The following is a 20364-nucleotide window of genomic DNA, read 5'->3' on the forward strand; positions in this document are numbered from 1 at the left end:
AACATTCCTATTTAATAACATCTAAATTGCAAAACCATAAACTTAGGGATCGACTATCTGCGTAACACCAAATGTGCACATACAGAGTGTCAGGAACATAGATCAGAAGTAAGTTATTCAGATCCTTACATCCATTCTGTTTTTCAATCAGACTACAATTAATCTGCACCTCCTATTCCATTTAGCTGACTATGTTCCAAATCTTTTGATATCTAGCAAGGAGCTGGGTAGTGGTAGAAATGCATTAGATTTTAAACAAGCTGCTAACTTTCTCAGTGGTTGAGGATAGAGGGCATCTCAGATAAATTTCAGTATTCTGAAACATTGGGAAGTAGTGTTTCAATTAGTATCAGAATTGTTGCACTGCCAGCTCTTACAACATTCATAAGAGGTTGCATGGTCTTGTTAAAGCTGCAATAAAATAAATATCATCTGGTCTGTACGAAGTATTATAAAGTTGACATCGCTGTATCAGAATCGAGAATGTGTGGTGCTGGAAAAGCACAGCAGGTCAGGCATCATCCGAGGAGCAGCAGAGTCGACATTTCAAGCACTGCTCATCGGATGCTGCCTGACCAGCTGTGCTTTTCCAGCACCACACATTCTCGACTCTAATATCTCCAGCATCTGCAGCCCTCACTCTCTCCCATCGCTGTATCAGGGAACGTCTGTCTCGTCATTTCGTTTACTTTTCTGCCCTGTCAGCGCCGACTGTTAATCCGTTTCTATAGTACTTGTCAAAACAAGACAACGGAAATGATAAAAAGCTAAAGCATAAGCATTGATAAAACATGATGTTGAAGCTTTTCACCTGACAATCATGAGGACTGGACGGCAAGAAACCCAACTTCCAAAAGGAAATAATAATTCATATGAGATGAGAGGAGGCAGCGGATTGTGATCTTGGTCGTTAGCTAACTGTGTTGGTTATTCAGTTTCCTGTTAATGATTCACGAGCTGTAAAGTATTCCGAGATGTTGAGTGGTTGTGATCAGTGTGTGTGAGCGTGTGTGTGAGTATGAGTGTGAATGTGGGTGTGTGTGTGTGAATGTGAATGTGAGTATGAGTGTGTGAGTATGTGTGTGAGTGTGAGTGGGTGAGTGTGAATGTGTGAGTGGTTGTGTGTGTGTGAGTGTGAGTGGGTGAGTGTGAATGTGAGTGGGAAGGGTGAGGGCAGTAACAAATTAAAAATACTATACATGAATGCATGAAGCATTAGAAATAAGATGGATGAGCTTGAGGCTGTTTTGGAAATTGGCAAGATACGATATTGTGGGGATAACTGAGACCTGGCTTCAAGTGGACAGGGCCTGGGAAATGATTATTCAAGGCTACACGTGCTATCGTAAGGACAGACTGACAGGCAGTGAGGGTGGGTGGCCATGTTGGTAAGGGATGATATTCAGTCCCTTGCGCGGGGGGACCTAGAGTCAGGGGATGTAGAGTCAGTATGGATAGAGCTGAGAAATTCTAAGGGTAAAAAGACCCTCTTGGGAGTTACCTACAGGCCCCCAAACAGTAGTCTGGATGTCAGATGTCAGTTGAATCAGGAGCTGAAATTGGCCTGTCGCAAAGATGTTACTACAGTTGTTATGGGGGATTTCAACATGCAGGTAGACTGGGAGACTCAGGATGGTATTGGACGTCAAGAAAGAGACTTTGTGGAGTGCCTCTGAAATGGATTCTTAGAACAGATGGTGCTGGAGCCGACCAGGGAGAAGGCAATTCTGGATCTGGTATTGTGTAACAAAACAGAATTGATCAGGGACCTTGAAGTGAAGGAGCCATTGGGAAGTAGTGACCATAATACAATAAGCTTCAATCTGCAATTTGAGAGGGAGAGGGTACAATCGGAAGTGACAATATTTCTGTTGAATAAAGGGAACTATGGAGCTATGAGGGAGGAGCTGGCCAAAGTTCAATGATGCAATACCTTAGCAGGGATGACAGTGGAGGAACAATGGCGGATATTTCTGTGTATAATGCAGAAGATGCAGGATCAGTTCATTCCAAAAAGGAAGAAAGATCCTATGAGGAGACAGGGGTGGCCGTGGCTGACGAGGGATGTTAAGAAACATATAAAGTTAAAAGAGAAAAAGTATAACATAGCAAAGATAAGTGGGAAAACGGAGGACTGGGAAGCTTTTAAAGAATAACAGAGGATTACTAAGAAGGAAATACGCAGAGAAAAAAATGAGGTACGAAGGTAAACTGGCCAAAAATATAAAGGAGGATAGTAAAAGCTTTTTTAGGTATGTGAAAGGCAAAACAATGGTTAAGACTAAAATTGGGCCCTTGAAGACAGAAACAGGGGAATATTAGATTAGATTAGATTAATCACAGTGTGGAAACAGGCCCTTCGGCTCAACAAGTCCACACCGACCCGCCAAAGCGTAACCCACCCAGACCCATTCGCCTACATTTACCCCTTTACCTAACACTACGGGCAATTTAGCATGGCCAATTCACCTAACCTGCACATTTTTGGATTGTGGGAGGAAACCAGAGCACCCGGAGGAAACCCACGCAGACACGCGGAGAATGTGCAAACTCCACACAGAGAGTCGCCTGAGGCGGGAATTGAACCCGGGTCTCAGGCGCTGTGAGGCAACAGTGCTAACCACTGTGCTACCGTGCCACCCACAAATGCATATTACAGGGAACAAAGAAATGGCAGAAGAATTGAATTGGTACTTCAGATCTGTGTTCACTGGGGAAGACACAAGCAATCTCCCTGAGGTAACAGTGGCTGAAGGACCTGAACTTAAGGGAATTTATATTTGCCAGGAATTGATGTTGGAGAGACTGTTAGGTCTAAAGGTTGATAAGTCCCTGGGGCCTGATGGTCTACATCCCAGGGTACTGAAGGAGGTGGCTCGAGAAATCGTGGATGCATTGGTGATTATTTTCCAGAGTTCAATAGATTCGGGATCAGTTCCTGCGGATTGGAGGGTGGCTAATGTTGTACCACTTTTTAAGAAAGGTGGGAGAGAGAAAACAGGAAATTATAGACCAGCCAGTCTGACCTCAGTGGTGGGAAAGATGCTGGAGTCTATTATAAAGGATGAAATTATGACACATCTGGATAGTAGTAACAGGATAGGTCAGAGTCAGCATGGATTTATGAAGGGGAAAGCATGCTTGTCTAATCTTCTGGAATTTTTTGAGGATGTAACTCTGAAGATGGACGAGGGAGATCCAATGGATGTAGTGTACCTGGACTTTCAGAAAGCTTTTGATAAAGTCCCACATAGGAGGTTAGTGAGCAACATTAGGGTGCATGGTATTGGGGGCAAGGTACTAACTTGGATTGAAAGTTGGTTGGCTGATAGGAAACAAAGAGTAGTGATAAACGGCTCCCTTTCGGAATGTCAGGCAGTGACCAGTAGGGTACCACAGGGATCAGTGCTGGGACCGCAGCTTTTTACAATATATGTTAATGATATAGAAGATGGTATTAGTAATAACATTAGCAAATTGGCTGATGATACTAAGCTGGGTGGCAGGGTGAAATGTGAGGAGGATGTTAGGAGATTACAGGGTGACCTGGACAGGTTAGGTGAGCGGTCAGATGCATGGCAGATGCAGTTTAATGTGGATAAATGTATGGTTATCCACTTTGGTGGCAAGAACAGGAAGACAGATTACTACCTAAATGGAATCAATTTAGGTAAAGGGGCAGTACAGAGAGATCTGGGTGTTCTTGTGCACCAGTCAATGAAGGTAAGCATGCAGGTATAGCAGGTAGTGAAGAAGGCTAATAGCATGCTGGCCTTCATAACAAGAGGGATTGAGTATAGAAGCAAAGAGGTTCTTCTGCAGCTGTACAGGGCCCTGGTGAGACCACACCTGGAGTACTGTGTGCAGTTCTGGTCTCCAAATTTGAGGAAAGACATTCTGGCTATTGAGGGAGTGCAGCGTAGGTTCATGAGGTCAATTCCTGGAATGGCAGGACTACCTTATGCTGAAAGACTGGAGCAACTAGGCTTGTATACCCTTGAGTTTAGAAGACTGAGAGGGGATCTGATTAAGACATATAAGATTATTAAAGAATTGGACACTCTGGAGGCAGGAAAGTTGTTTCTGCTAATGGGTGAGTGCCGAACCAGAGGACACAGCTTAAAAATACGGAGTAGACCATTTAGGACAGAGATGAGGAGAAACTTCTTCACCCAGAGAGTGGTGGCTGTGTGGAATGCTCTGCCCCTGAGGGCAGTGGAGGCCCAATCTCTGGATTCATTTAAGCAAGAGTTGGATAGAACTCTCAAGAATAGTGGAATCAAGGGTTATGGAGATAAGGCATGAACCGAATCCTGATTAAGGATGATCAGCCATGATCATTTGAATGGTGGTGCAGGCTAGAAGGGCAGAATTGCCTACTCCTGCACCTATTGTCTATTGTGAGTGTGTGAATGTGACTGTGAGTGTGAGTGGGTGAGTGTGAATGTGAGTGGGTGAGTGTGAATGTGAGTATGAATGTGAGTGTGAGTGTGAATGTGAGGAGAGTGTGAATGCAAGTGTGAGTGGGTGAGTGTGAATGTGAGTGTGTGAGTGTGAATGTGAATGTGTGTGAGTGTGAGTGTGAATGTGTGTGTGAATGTGAGTGTAAGTTGGTGAGTGTGAATGTGAGTGTGAGTGGGTGAATGTGAATGTGAGTGTGAGTGTGTGAATGTGAGTGTGAATGTGAGTGGGTGAGTGTGAATGTGTGTGAATGTGAATGTGAGTGGGTGAGTGTGAATGTGAGTGTGAGTGTGAACGGGTGAGTGTGAATGTGAGTGTGTGTGTGAATGTGAGTGTGTGAATGTGAGTGAGTGTGTGAATGTGAGTGTGTGAATGTGAGTGTGAATGTGAGTGAGTGTGTGAATGTGAGTGTGAGTGTGAACGGGTGAGTGTGAATGTGAGTGAGTGTGTGAATGTGAGTGTGAGTGTGAACGGGTGAGTGTGAATGTGAGTGAGTGTGTGAATGTGAGTGTGAGTGTGAACGGGTGAGTGTGAATGTGAGTGAGTGTGTAAATGTGAGTGTGAGTGTGAACGGGTGAGTGTGAATGTGAGTGAGTGTGTAAATGTGAGTGTGAGTGTGAGTGTGAACGGGTGTGTGTAAATGTGAGTGTGAGTGCTGACAGGACAAGCGGCTTTGGGCCATTCACCGGGATGGATGCTGACCGACCGCGATCACACTCCGGCACGGACACAGGGATCTCTGGCACACACACACCCCACTCACCGGCACTGTCCCCCTCGGTATCGGTATCGGTATCGGCATCGGAGCTCCCCCTCTACAGCAGCACGGTCTCCATGGTGAGGATACAGCCTGGGCACAGGCGGGGGGCGGAGGGGCGGGGCCTGCGGCGAGGAGGCGTGTCCAGAGGCGCTGACGGCCCGTGAGGCGCGAGGAGGCGTGGCTGTGGGCGGGTCACGCGTGGTACGAAGCGGAGCGAGACGGCAATGGGCGTGGCCATCAGTGGGCGGGGCGGTGAAGGGGGCGGGTCTTGGCGGGGCTCAGGGGCGTGTCCTGAACTGGAGTCTGGTTTGACTTGCCCGTCGGTGCAGTGCCTCTGCCCTAGTACCATATTACAGCCAAGGGTGAGCTCCTTACCACTGAGGGATAAACCTTCTTCATGCTCAGAGCTCAATCGTTGGTTCTCACTTTCACCACACAGGGTTCATCCTGTCCTCCACGGAGAGAATGTGCTGTCCTAACCTGATCTGACAGACATGTAACTCCAGACTATAAATCAGTGTTTTCCCTTCTGTGGGACAGTGTGCATTTAGAGTCATAGAGATGGATGTTGCCAGGGTTGGAAGGTTTGACTATAGGGTTAGGCTGAACAGGCTGGGGCTGTTTTCCCTGGAGCATTGGAGGCTGAGGGGTGACCTTATACAGATTTATAAAATTATGAGGGTCATGGATACGATAAAGTTAAAAATCACACAACACCAGGTTATAGTCCAACAGGTTTAATTGGAAGCAATTAAACCTGTTGGACTATAACCTGGTGTTGTGTGATTTTTAACTTTGTACACCCCAGTCCAACACCGGCATCTCCGAATCATGGATAGGATAAGTTGACAAAGTCTTTTCCCTGACGTGGGGGAGTCCAGAACTAGAGGACATAGGTTTCTGCCAGAAATATTACTGGATGGTCTGTATGTGGTGGTGGCAGGAGGACCCATCAACAAACAAAATCCGGAGCATCATGAAATCGTGCAATGTTTTGGTCTCAATTTCTGTGGTAGCAAATTTCACAGGCACACACCTTCTGGTGAAGACATTGCTCCTCAGCTCAGTCCCAGTACTGTTGGGCTGTGGATCCTGGTTTTAGACTACCCCACCATTGTGACATCCTTCCTCCATCTACTCTGTTCACTCATGTTAGAATTTTATCCGTTTCTATGAGATTTCCACTTGCTGTTCTGAACTCCAGCAGTAATAATCCCTAACCAATTTAACCTCTCATACAACAGTCCTGCCATTCAGTAATCAGCCCTGTAAACCTATTGCTGCACTCCCTGTACAGCAAGAACATAATTTCTTTTATAAGGAGACCAAAACTGGATGCAATAATCCAGATGTGGTCTTACATATTTGCAGCAAACCATCCCTGCTCGAATCCTGTCACTATGAAGGCCAATATAAAACTTGAGTTCTTTGCTCCTTGCACGGAAACAGACCCATTGGTCCAACCCGTCCATGCTAAGTATAATTCCTACACTTGGCACATTTCCCTCCAAACATTACTTATTTGTTTACTTATCTAAATGCCTTTTAAACACTATAACTGTACCCACATCCATCACTTCAACTGAATGTTCATTCCATGCGTAGACCACTTCCTAGAACGCCTACAGTGTGGAAATAGGCCATTCAGCCCATTGAGTCCATACTGACCCTCTGAAGAACATCCTCACCCAGACTGGTGGGCGGCACGGTGGCACAGTGGTTAGCACTGCTGCCTCACAGCGCTAGAGACCCGGGTTCAATTCCCGCCTCAGGCGACTGACTGTGTGGAGTTTGCACGTTCTCCCCCTGTCTGCGTGGGTTTCCTCTGGGTGCTCTGGTTTCCTCCCACAGTCCAAAGATGTGCAGGTCAGGTGAATTGGCCATGCTAAATTGCCCGTAGTGTTAGGTAAGGGGTAAATGTAGGGGTAGGGGTATGGGTGGGTTGCGCTTCGGCGGGGCGGTGTGGACTTGTTGGGCCGAAGGGCCTGTTTCCACACTGTAAGTAATCTAATCTACCCTATCTCCCTGTGACTCTGCATTTTCCATAGCTAATCCAACTAGCCTGCACATCCCCGAACAATACAAGGCAATTTAGCATGACTAATCCATCCTAATTTGCACATCTTTAGATTGTGGGAGGAAACCAGAGCACCCAAAGGAAACCCAAACAAACATGGGGAGAATGTGCAAACTCCACACAAATAGTCGCCCAAGGCTGGAATCGAACCCTGGTCCCTGGTACCGTGAGGCATCAGTACTAACCACTGTGCCACCATGCTGCCTCGCTGTGTAAAAACAATTTCCTCTCGTGTCTTTTTAAAATTTTTTCCCTCTCACCTTAAAAATATGTTACCTAATCTTAAAATTCCCCACTGTTGGAAAAAGACACCTACCATTCTCCTTATTTATGTCCCTCATGGTTTTATAAACCGCAACAAGGTAATCCCCCCATCCCCAACCTCCTACACTCCAGTGGAAAAGTCGCAGCCTGGCCAACCTATCCTTATCTCAAAACCTCCATTCCTGGCAACACCCTGGTCAATCTCTTCTGAACCCTCTCCAGTTTAACAATATCCTTCCTGTATCAGGGCAACCAGAACTGGAAACAGTAATCCAGAAGAGGCCTCAACAATATCTTGTACAACCTCAACATAACATCACAATTCCTATACTCAAAGGTCTGAGTAATGAAGGTAAGTGTGCCAAATGCCCCCTCCTTAACCACCTTATCTATATGTTATGCAAACTATATGTTACGCAAAGAATCATGTACCTGTACTCCTAGTTCTCTCTGTTCTACAACATTATCCAAGGCCCCACTTTTAAATGCATAAGTTCTGTCTTGTTTGTTTTACCAAATTATCATCAATCACATTTATCCAAATTAAATTCCATCTGCAACTTTTCAGCTCAATGACCCAACTGACCAAAATTTCTTTGCAATCTTAAATAATCTTCATTGTCCACAATGCCACCAATTTCGGTGTCATCTGCAAACATACTAGACATGTCTTCTTTACTCTCATCTAATTTATTCATCTACTATCATCTATATAAATGACAAACAAAAACAGACCCAGCACCGATCCCTGTGGAACACTACAAGGTCACAGACCTCCAATCCAGAATAACAACACTCCACCACCATCCTCTGGTTCCTAACGTAATTTTGTATTGATTTTGCAAGCTCACTCTGAATCCCATGTGATCCATATTTACAAGTTAGTCTAACATGCGGAACCCTGTCAAAGGCTTTACTAAAATCCAAGTAAACACTATCTACCTTTCTGCCCACATGAATAAGACCATAAGAATTAGGAGAGGAAATTAGGCCATTCAGCCCATTAAGTTCTAAATTGGTGAAAGGCCAATTTTGACAGTATTAGGCAAGAACTTGCAAAAGCTGATTGGGGGCAGATGTTCGCAGGTAAAGGGACAACTGGAAAATGGGAAGCCTTCAGAAATGAAATAATGAGAGTCCAGAGACAGTATATTCCTGTTAGGGTGAAAGGAAAAGCTGGAAGATATTGGGAATGCTGGATGACTAAAGAAATTGAGGGTTTTGTTAAAAAAAGAAGGAAGCATATGTCAGGTATAGACAAGATAGAACAAGTGAATCTTTAGAAGAGTATAAAGGCAGTAAGAGTAGACTTAAGAGACAAATCAGGAGGGCACAAAAGGGACATGAGATAGCTTTGGTGAATAGAAATAAGGAGAATGCAAAGGGTTTTTACAAATACATTAAGGACAAAAGGGTAACTAGGGAGAGAATAGGGCCCCTCAAAGATCAAAGTTGAAACTTTATTGCTGGAACAGCACAGCAGGTCAGGCAGCATCCAGGGAACAGGAGATTCGACGTTTCGGGCACAGGCCCTTCTTCAGCATCTGCAGACCTCACTTTCTCCCCTCAAAGATCAACAAGGCGACCTTTGTGTGGAGCCACAGAAAAAGGGGGAGATACTAAACGAGTATTTTGCATCAGTGTTTACTATGGAAAAGGATATGAAAGATATAGAATATAGGGAAATAGATGGTGACATCTTGAAAAATATTGATATTACAGAGGAGGAAGTTCTGGATTTCTTGAAACGCATAAAGGTGGATAAGTCCCCAGGACTTGATCAGTTGTACTCTAGAACTCTGCGGGAAGCTACAAAAGTGATTGCTGGGACTCTTGCTGAGATATTTGTACAATTGATAGTCATAGGTGAGGTGTCGGAAGATTGGAGGTTGGCTAACATAGTACCACTGTTTAAGAAGAGTGGTAAGGGCAAGCCAGGGAACTATAGACCAGTGAGCCTCTCGTTGGTGGTAGGCAAGTTGTTGGAGGAAATCCTGAGGGACAGGATGTACATGTATTTGGAAAGGCAAGGACTGATTAGGGATAGTCAACGTGGCTTTGTGCGTGGGAAATCAAGTCTCACAAACTTGATTGAGTTTATTGAAAATGTAACAAAGAAGATTGATGAGGGCAGAGCAGTAGATGTGATCTATATGGACTTCAGTAAGGCGTTCGACAAGTTTCACCATGGGAGACTAATTAGCAAGGTTAGATCTCATGGAATACAGGGAGAACTAGCCATTTGGATACAGAACTGGCTCAAAGGTAGAAGACAGAGGGTGGTGGTGGAGGGTTGTTTTTCAGACTGGAGGCCTGTGACCAGTGGAGTGCCACAAGGATTGGTGCTGGGTCCAGGTTTTCCTTTATTGGTCAGAGTATTGAGTACAGGAGTTGGGAGGTCATGTTGCGGCTGTACAGGACATTGGTTAGGCCACTGTTGGAATATTGCGTGCAATTCTGGTCTCCTTCCTATTGGAAAGATGTTGTGAAACTTGAAAGGGTTCAGAAAAGATTTACAAGGATGTTGCCAGGGTTGGAGGATCTGAGCTACAGGGAGAGGCTGAACAGGCTGGGGCTGTTTTCCCTGGAGCGTCGGAGGCTGAGGGGTGACCTTATAGAGGTTTACAAAATTATAAAGGGCATGGATAGGATAAATAGACAAAGTCTTTTCCCTAGGTTTGGGGAGTCCAGAACTAGAGGGCATAGGTTTAGGGTGAGAGGAGAAAGATATAAAAGAGACCTAAGGGCAACGTTTTCACGCAGAGGGTGGTACGTGTATGGAATGAGCTGCCAGAGGATGTGGTGGAAGCTGGTACAATTGCAACATTTAAGAGGCATTTGGATGGGTATATGAATAGGAAGGGTTTGGAGGGATATGGGCTGGGTGCTGGCAGGTGGGACTAGATTGGGTTGGGATATCTGGTCAGCATGGACGGGTTGGACTGAAGAGTCTGTTTCCATGCTGTACATCTCTGTGACTCTATGACTCTAAGTCTGGCTGATAGGTTTCTCAACCCCCATTCTCCCGCATTCTATCCTTGACAATCAAGAACCTATCTATCTCCATCTTAAATATACTCAATGGCCTGGTGAATCCTTGAATTCACCACTCTCTGGCTGAAGACGCTTCACCTTATCTCCATTCTACAAGGTCTTCCCTTTACTCTAAGGCTGTACCCTCGGGTCCTAGTCTCCCTACTAACGGAAGCATCTTCCCAACATCCGCTCTGTCTATGAAATTCAGTATTGTCTAAGTTTCAATTAGATTACCCCTCATCCTTCTATACTGCATTGAGTATAGTCCCAAAGTCCTCAAACGTTCCTCACATGTTATGCTTTTCATTCCTGGGACCATTCTCGTGATCCTCCTCTGAACACGCTCCAGGACCTGTACATCCTGCCTGAGATATGGGACCCAAAACTACACACAATACTCTAAATGTGGTCCGACCAGAGCCTTATAGAGCCTCAGAAGTACATCCCTGCTTTTATATTCATGTCTTCTCAAAGTAAATGCCAATATTGCATTTGTCTTCCTAACTACTGACTCAACCTGCTAGTTTACTTTGAAAGAATCCTGGACTAGAACTCCCAAATCACTTTGCACTTCAGAAGTCTGAATTTTCTGCCCATTTATAAAATAGTCCATGCCTCTATTCTTCCTACCAAAGTGCATGACCTCACACCTGCCCACATTGTACTCCATCTCCACTTCTTTGTCCGCTCTCCTAACTTGTCCAAATATGTCAGCAGCTTCCCTGCCTCCTCAATACTACCTGTCCCTCTGTCTAGCTCTGTATTGTCAACAGACCTAGGCAGAATAGCTCAGTTCCTGCATCTAGATTGTTAATGTATAAATTGAAAAATTGTGGTCCCAACACCGATTCTTGTGGAACACAATCTGTCACCGGCTGCCATCCTGAGAAGGACACTTTATCCCCACTCTCTTCTTTCTGCCAGGCAGCCAAGCTTCTATCCATGTTAGCACCTTGCTTCTAACACCATTGGCCCTTATGTTATGTAGCAGCCTCCTTTGTGGAACCTTGTTAAAGGCCTTTTTGAAGTCCAAGCAGATAACATCCATTAGCTCTCCTTGGTCTAACTTGCTCCTTGCCTTCTCAAAAAATTCTAACGGATTGTCATGACCTCCCCTTGCCTTATTTTACCGTACACTTCTAAGTAATCAGAAATTTCATCCTTCACAGTGGACTCCAAAATCTTATCCACAACCGAGGTTAGGCTTGAAAATCGGCCTGTAATTTTCATCTTTTGCCTTACTCCCATTTTAAACAGAGACATCATGTTAGCAATTTTTCAGACCTCTGGAACCGTCCCTGACTCTACTGATTCCTGAAAGATCCCACTAATGCCTCCAGTATCTCTTCAACTATCCCTTTCAGAACTCTGTTGTCCAGCTGGTCCAGGTGATTTATCCACTTTCAGACCTGTCAGTTTCTCTAGCACCTTCTCATTGGTGATGGCCACCATAGTCAGCTCTGCACCCTGACTCTCTTGAATCTTCGTGGCTATTTCCTCAAAAAACTCAATCAAGTTTGTGAGACATAATTTCTCTCCCACAAAACCATGCTAACTATCCCTGATCATTTGTTTCCTCTCTGAATGCATATAAATCCAATCTTTCAGAATCACTTCCAACTATTTACCCACCACTGATGTCAGTTTCACTGTTGTACAGTTCCCAGGCTTCTCCTTGCATTCTTAGGGGTGGCATGGTGGCTCAGTGGTTAGCACTGCTGCCTCACAGCACCAGGGTCCCAGGTTCAATTTCGGGCTAGAGTGGAGTGTAGAGTCTGTGTGGAGTTTGCACATTGCCTGTAGTGTTAGGAGCATTAGTCAGAGGGAAATGGGTCTGGGTGGGTTACTCTTCGGAGGGTCGGTGTGGACTTGTTGGGACAACGGGCCTGTTTCCATACTTTTGGGGATATAATCTAATCTTTCTTAAAGCCACAACATTTGCCACTCTCCAGTCATGCATTATCTCACCTGTATTTATGGATGAGACAAACATTTCTGCAAGGGCCCCCGCAAATTCCTCTCTAACTTACCACAATGCAACTGGGGCACAAGGACACCCAGGTCTCATTACACATTGCCCTCTCTCACTTTATAGCCATTCAGGTAATAATCTGCCTTCCTGTTTTTGGTCCGAAAGCAGATAACCTCACATTTATCCACGTTGCATTTTATTTGCCATTCATTTGTCCACTCACTCAGCTTATGCAAATCACACTGAAGCATCTTTACATGTCCCTCACAGCTCACTCTCCAACCTAGCTTTCTGTCAGCTGAAAATTTGTAAATATTACATTACTTTATTTTGTGAATAGCTAGGGTCCTGGCACTGATCCCTGCAGTGCCCTACTCGTTACTGCCTACCACTTGAGAAAAGTAATTTTCTATCCATCTCAATACACTACCTCCATAATGTCTGTTTTAATTTTAAAGCTACTCTTTTATGTGGGACTTAGTTAAAAATCTCTGAAAGTCCAAATAAACTACATCCACTATCCTCCTTTATCAACTCTGATAGTTACATCCTCAAAGAATTATATTGGATTTGTCAAGTATGATTTCCCTTCATAACACCATATTGAATCGTCCAATTCTGTCTTTCCTTTCCTGGTTCTCTGCTATTGTATGTTTTAAAACATAGAACATAGAACAGAGAAAATACACCATAGTACAGGCCCTTCCGCCCTCAATGTTGTGCCGGCTTTTCATCCTACTCAAGATCAAACTACTCTATCTACCCTTCATTGTAATATCATCCATGTTCTTATCCAAGAGTTGCTGAAATGTCCCTAATGTATCTGATTCTACGAACACTGTTGACCGTGCATTCCAGACACCCACCACTCTCTGTGTAAAGAACCTACCTCTGACATCTCCACTAAACCATCCTCCAATCACCTTAAAATTATGGCCCCTCATGATAGCCATTTCCAACCTGGGAAAAAGTCTCTGACTATCCACTCTATCTATGCCTCTCAACATCTTATACACCTCTATCAAGTCACCTCTCACTTTCTTCACTCCAATGAGAAAAGCCCTACCTCCCTCAACCTTTCTTCATAAGACGTGCCCTCCAGTCCAGGCAGCATCCTGGTAAGTCTCCTCTGCATGCTCTGTAAAGCTTCCATATCCTTCCCGTAATGAGGCGACCAGAACTGAACACAATATTCCAAGTATGGTCTAACCAGGACTTTATAGAGCTGCAGCGTAACCTCGCAGCGTTTAAACTCAATCCCCTACTAATGAAGCCAACACACTGTACGTTTTCTTAACAACCCTATCAACTTGGGTGGCAACTTTGAGGGATCTATTGATGTGGACCTCAAAATCCTTCTGTTCCTCCACACTGACAAGAATCCTGCCTTTAACCCTATAATCTGCATTCAAGTTCGACCTTCCAAAATGAATCACTTCACACTTTTCCAGGTTGAACTCCATCTACCACTTTATAGCCCAGCTCTGCATCCTGTCCTGTTGCAAGCTACAACAGCCCTCCACACTATCCACAACTCCAGCAACCTTTGTGTCACCAGCAAACTTACCAACCCACCCTTCCACTTCCTCATCCAAGTCATTCATAAAAATCACAAAGAGCAGAGGTCCCAGAGCGGATCCCCGTGGAACCCTACTGGTTACCGAGCTCCAGGCTGAATACTTTCCATCAACTACCACCCTCTGTATTCTATGGGCCAGCCAATTCTGGGTATCCAGATACCAAATGTGCCTGTATCCCATGCCTCCTTACTTTCTGAATGAGCCTACCATGGGTAACCTAATCAAATACCTTGCTAAAATCCATGTACACCACATCCACCGCTCTACCTTCATCAATGTGTTTTGTCACATCCTCAAGGAATTCAAAAAGGCTTGTGAGGCATGACCTTCCCCTCTCGAATCCATACTGACTATCTCTAATCAAGCTAAGCTCTAATCGAGGGCTGACACAGTGGCTCGGTGGTTAGCACTGCTGCCTCACAGCACCAAGGACCTGGGTTTAATTTCCATCTGAGGTGACTGTCTGTGTGAGTTCGCACATCTCTTCATGTCTGCGTGGGTTTCCTCCAGGTGCTCCGGTTTCCTCCCACAATCCAAAGATGTGCAGGTTAGGTGAATTGGCCATGCTAAATTGTCCATAGTGTTAGGCATATTAGTCAGGGGTAAATGTAGGGTAGGGGAAAGGGTCTGGGTAGATTATTTTTCGAAGGGTCAGTGTGGACTTCTTGGGCTGAAGGGCCTGTTTCCATACTGTAGGGAATCCAATTTAAACTATGCTTTTCCAAATAATCATAAATTCAGTCTGTCAGAATCCTCTCCAATAATTTGCCCATCACTGACGTTAGACTGACTGGTCTGTAATTCCCAAGATTATCTCTATTCCCCTTTCTTGAACAAGGGAATAACATATGCCACCCTCCAATCATCTGGTATTACTCGAGTGGACAGTGAGGATGCAGAGATTATTGCCAAAGGTGCAGCAATCTCTTCCCTCGCTGCCCATAGTAACCTTGGGTATGTCCCGTCTGGCCCAGGGAACTTAGCTAACCTCATGTTTTGCAATATGTCCAGCACATCCTCCTTCCTAACATTAACTTATTCGAGTATATCAGCCTGTTTCACGCTGTCCTCACAAACAACAAAGTCCCTCTCAGGAGTGAATACTGAAGCTTGTGTATTCATTAAGGACCTCCCCTACCTCCTCTGACTCCAGACAGAAGTGCCCTCCAATATCCTGATTGGCCCTACTCCCACTCTAGCCATCCTCTTGTTCCTCACATATTTGTAGTACGCCTTGGGGTTTTCCTTAATCCTACCCACCAAGGCTTTTTCATTATCCCTTCTAGCTCTTCTAAGTCCATTGTGGGTGGCACGGTGGCACAGTGGTTAGCACTGCTGCCTCACAGCGCCAGAGACCCGGGTTCAATTCCCGCCTCAGGCGACTGACTGTGTGGAGTTTGCACATTCTCCCATTGTCTGCGAGGGTTTCTTCCGGGTGCTCCGGTTTCCTCCCACAGTCCAAAGATATGCAGGTAAGGTGAATTGACCATGCTAAATTGCCCGTAGTGTTAGGTAAGGGGTAAATGTAGGGGTATGGGTGGTTTGCGCTTCGGTGGGTCGGTGTGGACTTGTTGGGCCGAAGGGCCTATTTCCACACTGTAATGTAATCTAATCTAATCATTCTTCAGTTCATTCCTGGTTAACCCTCTACAGCCCTGTCTGATCCTTGCTTCCTCATTCCTGAAGTAACCTTCCTTCTTCCTCTTGACTAGATGTTCCACATCTCTTGTTATCCAAGGATCCTTCACCCTACTATCCCTCAGTGGGAGTAACATATTCAGCACTCACAGCAAGTGCTCCCTAAACAATTTCCACATTTCTGTCATGCATTTACCTGAGAATATCTATTCCCAATTTATGCTCCACAGTTCCTGCCTAATAGCATTGTAATTCCACGTACCCCAGTTAAATACCATCTGCTCCTATCCCTCTCCATGACTATAGGGAGAGTTGTGGGGTCAGGGAGTTGTGATTACTATAATCGAAATGCTCTTCCACCGAAGGTCTGACACCTGACCTGTTTAATTGCCAAACACCAAATCCAATATGGCATCTCCTCAAGTTGGTCTATCTACATATTGAGTCAGGAATCCTACCTGGACACACCTGACAAAGTCTGTTCCATCCAAACTATTTGCACTAAGGAGGTTCCAATCAATATTGGGATGTTGAAGTCACCCAAGACAACAACCCTGTTACGTCTGCCCCTCTCCAAAATCTGACTCCCAATTTGCTCCACTGTGTCTCTGTTGCTATTGGGGGATCTATAGAAAACTCCCAATAAAGTGATTGCTCCTTTCCTGTTTCTAATTTCCACCCATAATGACTCAGTTTACAAACTCTCCTCAACAAAAACTCCCTTTCTGCAACTGTTATATAATATGTGATTAGCAATGCCACTTCCCCACCCCTTTTACCTCCCTCCCTATTCCTTTTGAAACATCTAAACCCCAGAACATCCAACAAACATTCCTGCCCCTGTGATATCCAAGTCTCCATAAAGGCCACAACATCAAATCTCCAAATACTGATCTATCTTTTAAGTTCACCACCCTTATTTCTGACCCTTCTTAAGTTACAATAGACACACTTCAACCCATCACTCTTACTGCAACTTTGCAATATCAACTGTCTATCCTTACAGACTCTCTGCATGCTGTATTTGCCTATTCACCAGCTACCCCATCCGCTGATCCGTAGCTCTGGTTCCCATCCCTCTGCCAAACTAGTTTACACCCTCCCGAAGAGCTCTAGCAAGCCTCCCGGCGAGGATATTGGTGTCCCTCCAGTTCAGGTGCAACCCGTCCTCCCTGTACAGGTCCCACCTTCCCCAGAAGGTATCCCAATGATCCACATATCTGAAGCCTTCCCTCCTACACCAGTTCTGCAGCCACATCTTCAGCTACACTCGCTCTCTGTTCCTAGTCTCAATCTGTTCACTGGTTGCAATCCGGAGATTACTATTCTGCTCATCCTGCCTTTTAGTTTCCAACCTAACTCCCTATATTCACTTTCCAGGTCCTCATCCCTTTCCCTACCTTAGTCATTGGTATCGATGTGCACCGTGACTTCTGGTTACTCACCTCCCACTTAAGAATTCCATAGATTCAATATGAGACATCCCTGACTCTGGCACCCAGTAGGGAACATACCATCCGGGAGTCTTGCTCGCAACCACAGAATCTCCTGTTTGTTCGTCTAACCATTGAATTTCCTATCACTATCGCTCTCCTATTCTCCCCCCTTCCCTCCTGAGCTACAGAGCCAGGCTCAGTGACAGAGACCTGCTGTTATGGCTTTCCCCTGGTAGGTCATCCCCCCCCAACAGTATCCAAAGTGGTATACTTCTTATTGAGGGGAATGACTACAGGGGATCCCTGCACTAACTGCCCATTATCTTTCTTACTCCTGACAGTCATCTAGCTACCTTTATCCTATAACCTAGGTATGACTACCTCTCTACAAGCCTTCTCTATCACCCCCTCAGCCTCCTGAATAATTCAAATTTCATCCAGCTCCAGCTCCAGTTCCCTAATGCGGTCTGTGAGGAGTTGGAGTTGGGTGCATGTCTCGCAGGTGACGCCAGTGGTGACCCTTATCTCCCACATCCTGCAAGAGCAGCTGGCCTAGACTTCATCCCCTCTGCTCTAAATTGCCAAAAGGATAAAAGAAACAACCTTACCTTACCAACCCTCCAGACAGAGCCTTTCTTTTGAGTTAGAAGAGGAAAATGGGTGAGAGGCACTACACGTGTAGTGTTTCGGATTTAGCCACAGCCCGAATATATTCATCCATTTACCCAGCAGTCCTCCTGTCCACGTCCGCTCCTGTTCAGCCTTTGCTCCACTGATTCACGAGGTGAGTATTTTATATTCAAATTTTCCTTCCCGGCTGGCCCCTTGCTTGCGCTGCTCAACTTCCACTGCTGAAATGAATTCTAGCAATAGCTCTATTATCAATATAATGACCAGTCTATAATTCCCAGTTTTCTCTCTACATCCCTTTTTAAATAGTGGGTTTGCATTAGCTACCCTCCAATTTATAGGAACTGTTCCAGAGTCTAAAGAATCTTGAAAGATGACCACCTGTGCATCCATTAATTCTTGAGCCACTTTCTTAAGTATTCTGCAATGTCGATTATCAGGGTCTAAGGATTGATCAGTCTTTGATCCATCAGTTTCTCTAATACCATTTCTTGATTTTAATTTATCTCCTTTAGTTCCTCTCTCTCACTAAATCCTAATTGCAAATACTTCTGATAAGTTCTCTGTATCCTCCTTTGTGAACTTTTTTTTGTTCCTGTGATGATATTATGGCTTTAAGAGTTGTATTTTGTCCTTTTTTAATGGCAAAAGGTTGAGACAAAAGCATTGATTGGTCTAATCAGAGCCAATAAAGCAAATAACTTGTGAGGCCTTGGGTTTTTCAAAGAAAGTTGCTATAATACAAGCAGCCTGAATGGGTGGGGTCAACTCCTACAGAACCACAATTTTTCATTTTAGTTTCTCAGTAGCAGTTGCTGCAGGCTTGAAGCTGGATTTTGAAGCTGCAGTACATCTCTCCCTGCTACTCCCTCTCTCAGAGTTTTCTCTTCATGTTTTACCTCCTGGACTGGAGAATTGCCCGTAGGACAATCTTTTTTTTTTGGATTTGCCTTTGCCAAGTGTGTGTTTATGGAATGTTATGATATTAGAACAGTAACTGTTTAATAGTTTAAATGATCTATTATTCTGTTAAGTTTTACAGTAGAGTTAAGTCATTCCAGTTTCTTCTTTCTTTCATTGTATTTTAACTATATTGTGTTCATAAAGTGTACTTTGCTTCAAGACTGGTAGTTTGACCAATCAAATTGTATCCAGAATGCAAGGCCTAGCACTTGCCTTTAAAATAAGGAAAAATTAGGGTCTGGGCTGTCTCCTTCACATGTTTTGAGGGGGTTTAGTCTGGTCCATAACAGCTCCCTATTATAAATTCCCCTGCTTCTGACTGTAAGAGACCTATATTTGTCTTCAGTCTTTTTTCCCTCCACACATCGATAGAAACTTTAATCAGTTTTTATGATTCCTGCATGCTTACTCTTGTACTACATTTTCCCTTTCTTAATCAAGCCCTTTATTCTCTTTTGCTAAATTCTAAACTGCACCCATGCCTCAGGTCTGTTGTCTCTGTACAATTTGTATGCCTTATGGATGGATCTAATGTTATATCTAATTTCCTTTGAAAATCATGGTTTGGCCATCTTTCCCATTTATTTTGGCACCAGCAAAAGTAATGATCAGATTTTACAGTTCACCCTTGTGCTTTTTGAAAGTGTCCCATTGCCAATCCACCACTATCCCTTTAAGTAACATTTCTCAATCTATCATAGACAACTCGCACCTCATCTCATTACAGTTTCTTCTATTTAGATTCAGGACCCTGGTCCCAGAATGAACTATGTCACTATCCATCTTGATGACAAATTGTATCACATTATGGTCTCTCATCCCCAAGAGGTCAGCACAACTAAATTGTGAATTACTCTGTTCTCGTAACACAATAGTCAGTTTCAGATGGCCTGTTCTCTAGTTGGTTCCTCAAAATATTGGTCCAGAAACCACCCCATAAACACTCCAGGGATTCTTCCTCTGCACTATTGTCATTAATTTGCACAATCTATATGCAGATTAAACTTTCCCAAAATTACAGACATTCATTTATTGCATGGAGATGCAATTTTGCAAATGACACAAAATAGGTGAAAAAACAAATATTAAGGATGTCATGAAGAGTCTACAGACTTTAAATGAGTGGGCACAAACTGGCAAATGGAATATCATGTGGGGAAATGTGAGGCTATGACTTTGTTAGGAAAACTGGAAATCAAGCAGGAGGCTGGAAGGACACAGCAAGCCAGGCAGCATTAGGAGATGTGAGAAGTCAGTGTTTCAGGTATAACCCTTTTTCAGGACTAGGGGGTGGGTGTAAGGGGAGCTGCAGATAAAGGAGGGGGTGGGGAAGGTTTTGGGTGGGGGGAGTTGAGGGGTAGGGAGGTAGGGATAGATGAGCACAAGTAGAGGGAAAGGCCTGGTTGGTTGATGGGGAGAATGAATCCAGTTGATAGCTGGAGGGAAGGGTTGGTCAGAGGAATGGAAGGGAGGAGTAGGGCCTGGAAAGGGAATTGGGGGAAGGGAAGGGAGGTTATTTGAATTTGGAGAACTCAATGTTGAGTCCC

General features: G+C 44.5%; 1 protein-coding gene across 2 annotated transcripts in view; it reads right to left on the reverse strand.

Moving 5' to 3' along the window:
- Positions 1 to 5354, reverse strand: part of LOC122564409 (uridine phosphorylase 1-like) — a 117743-nt gene extending 112389 nt beyond the window's left edge. For both annotated transcript variants that reach the window (XM_043719225.2, XM_043719222.2), the window contains exon 1: positions 5225 to 5354. The gene's annotated coding sequence lies outside the window, so the exon portion shown is untranslated. The remainder of the gene's footprint in view (positions 1 to 5224) is intronic.
- Between the last annotated feature and the right edge of the window lie 15010 nt (positions 5355 to 20364).

Source organism: Chiloscyllium plagiosum, unplaced genomic scaffold (assembly GCF_037043375.1).
Source record: "Chiloscyllium plagiosum isolate Xiang-an unplaced genomic scaffold, Cpla_swu_hap1 HiC_scaffold_34, whole genome shotgun sequence".
In the NCBI taxonomy this organism is placed as follows: Eukaryota; Metazoa; Chordata; class Chondrichthyes; order Orectolobiformes; family Hemiscylliidae; genus Chiloscyllium; species Chiloscyllium plagiosum.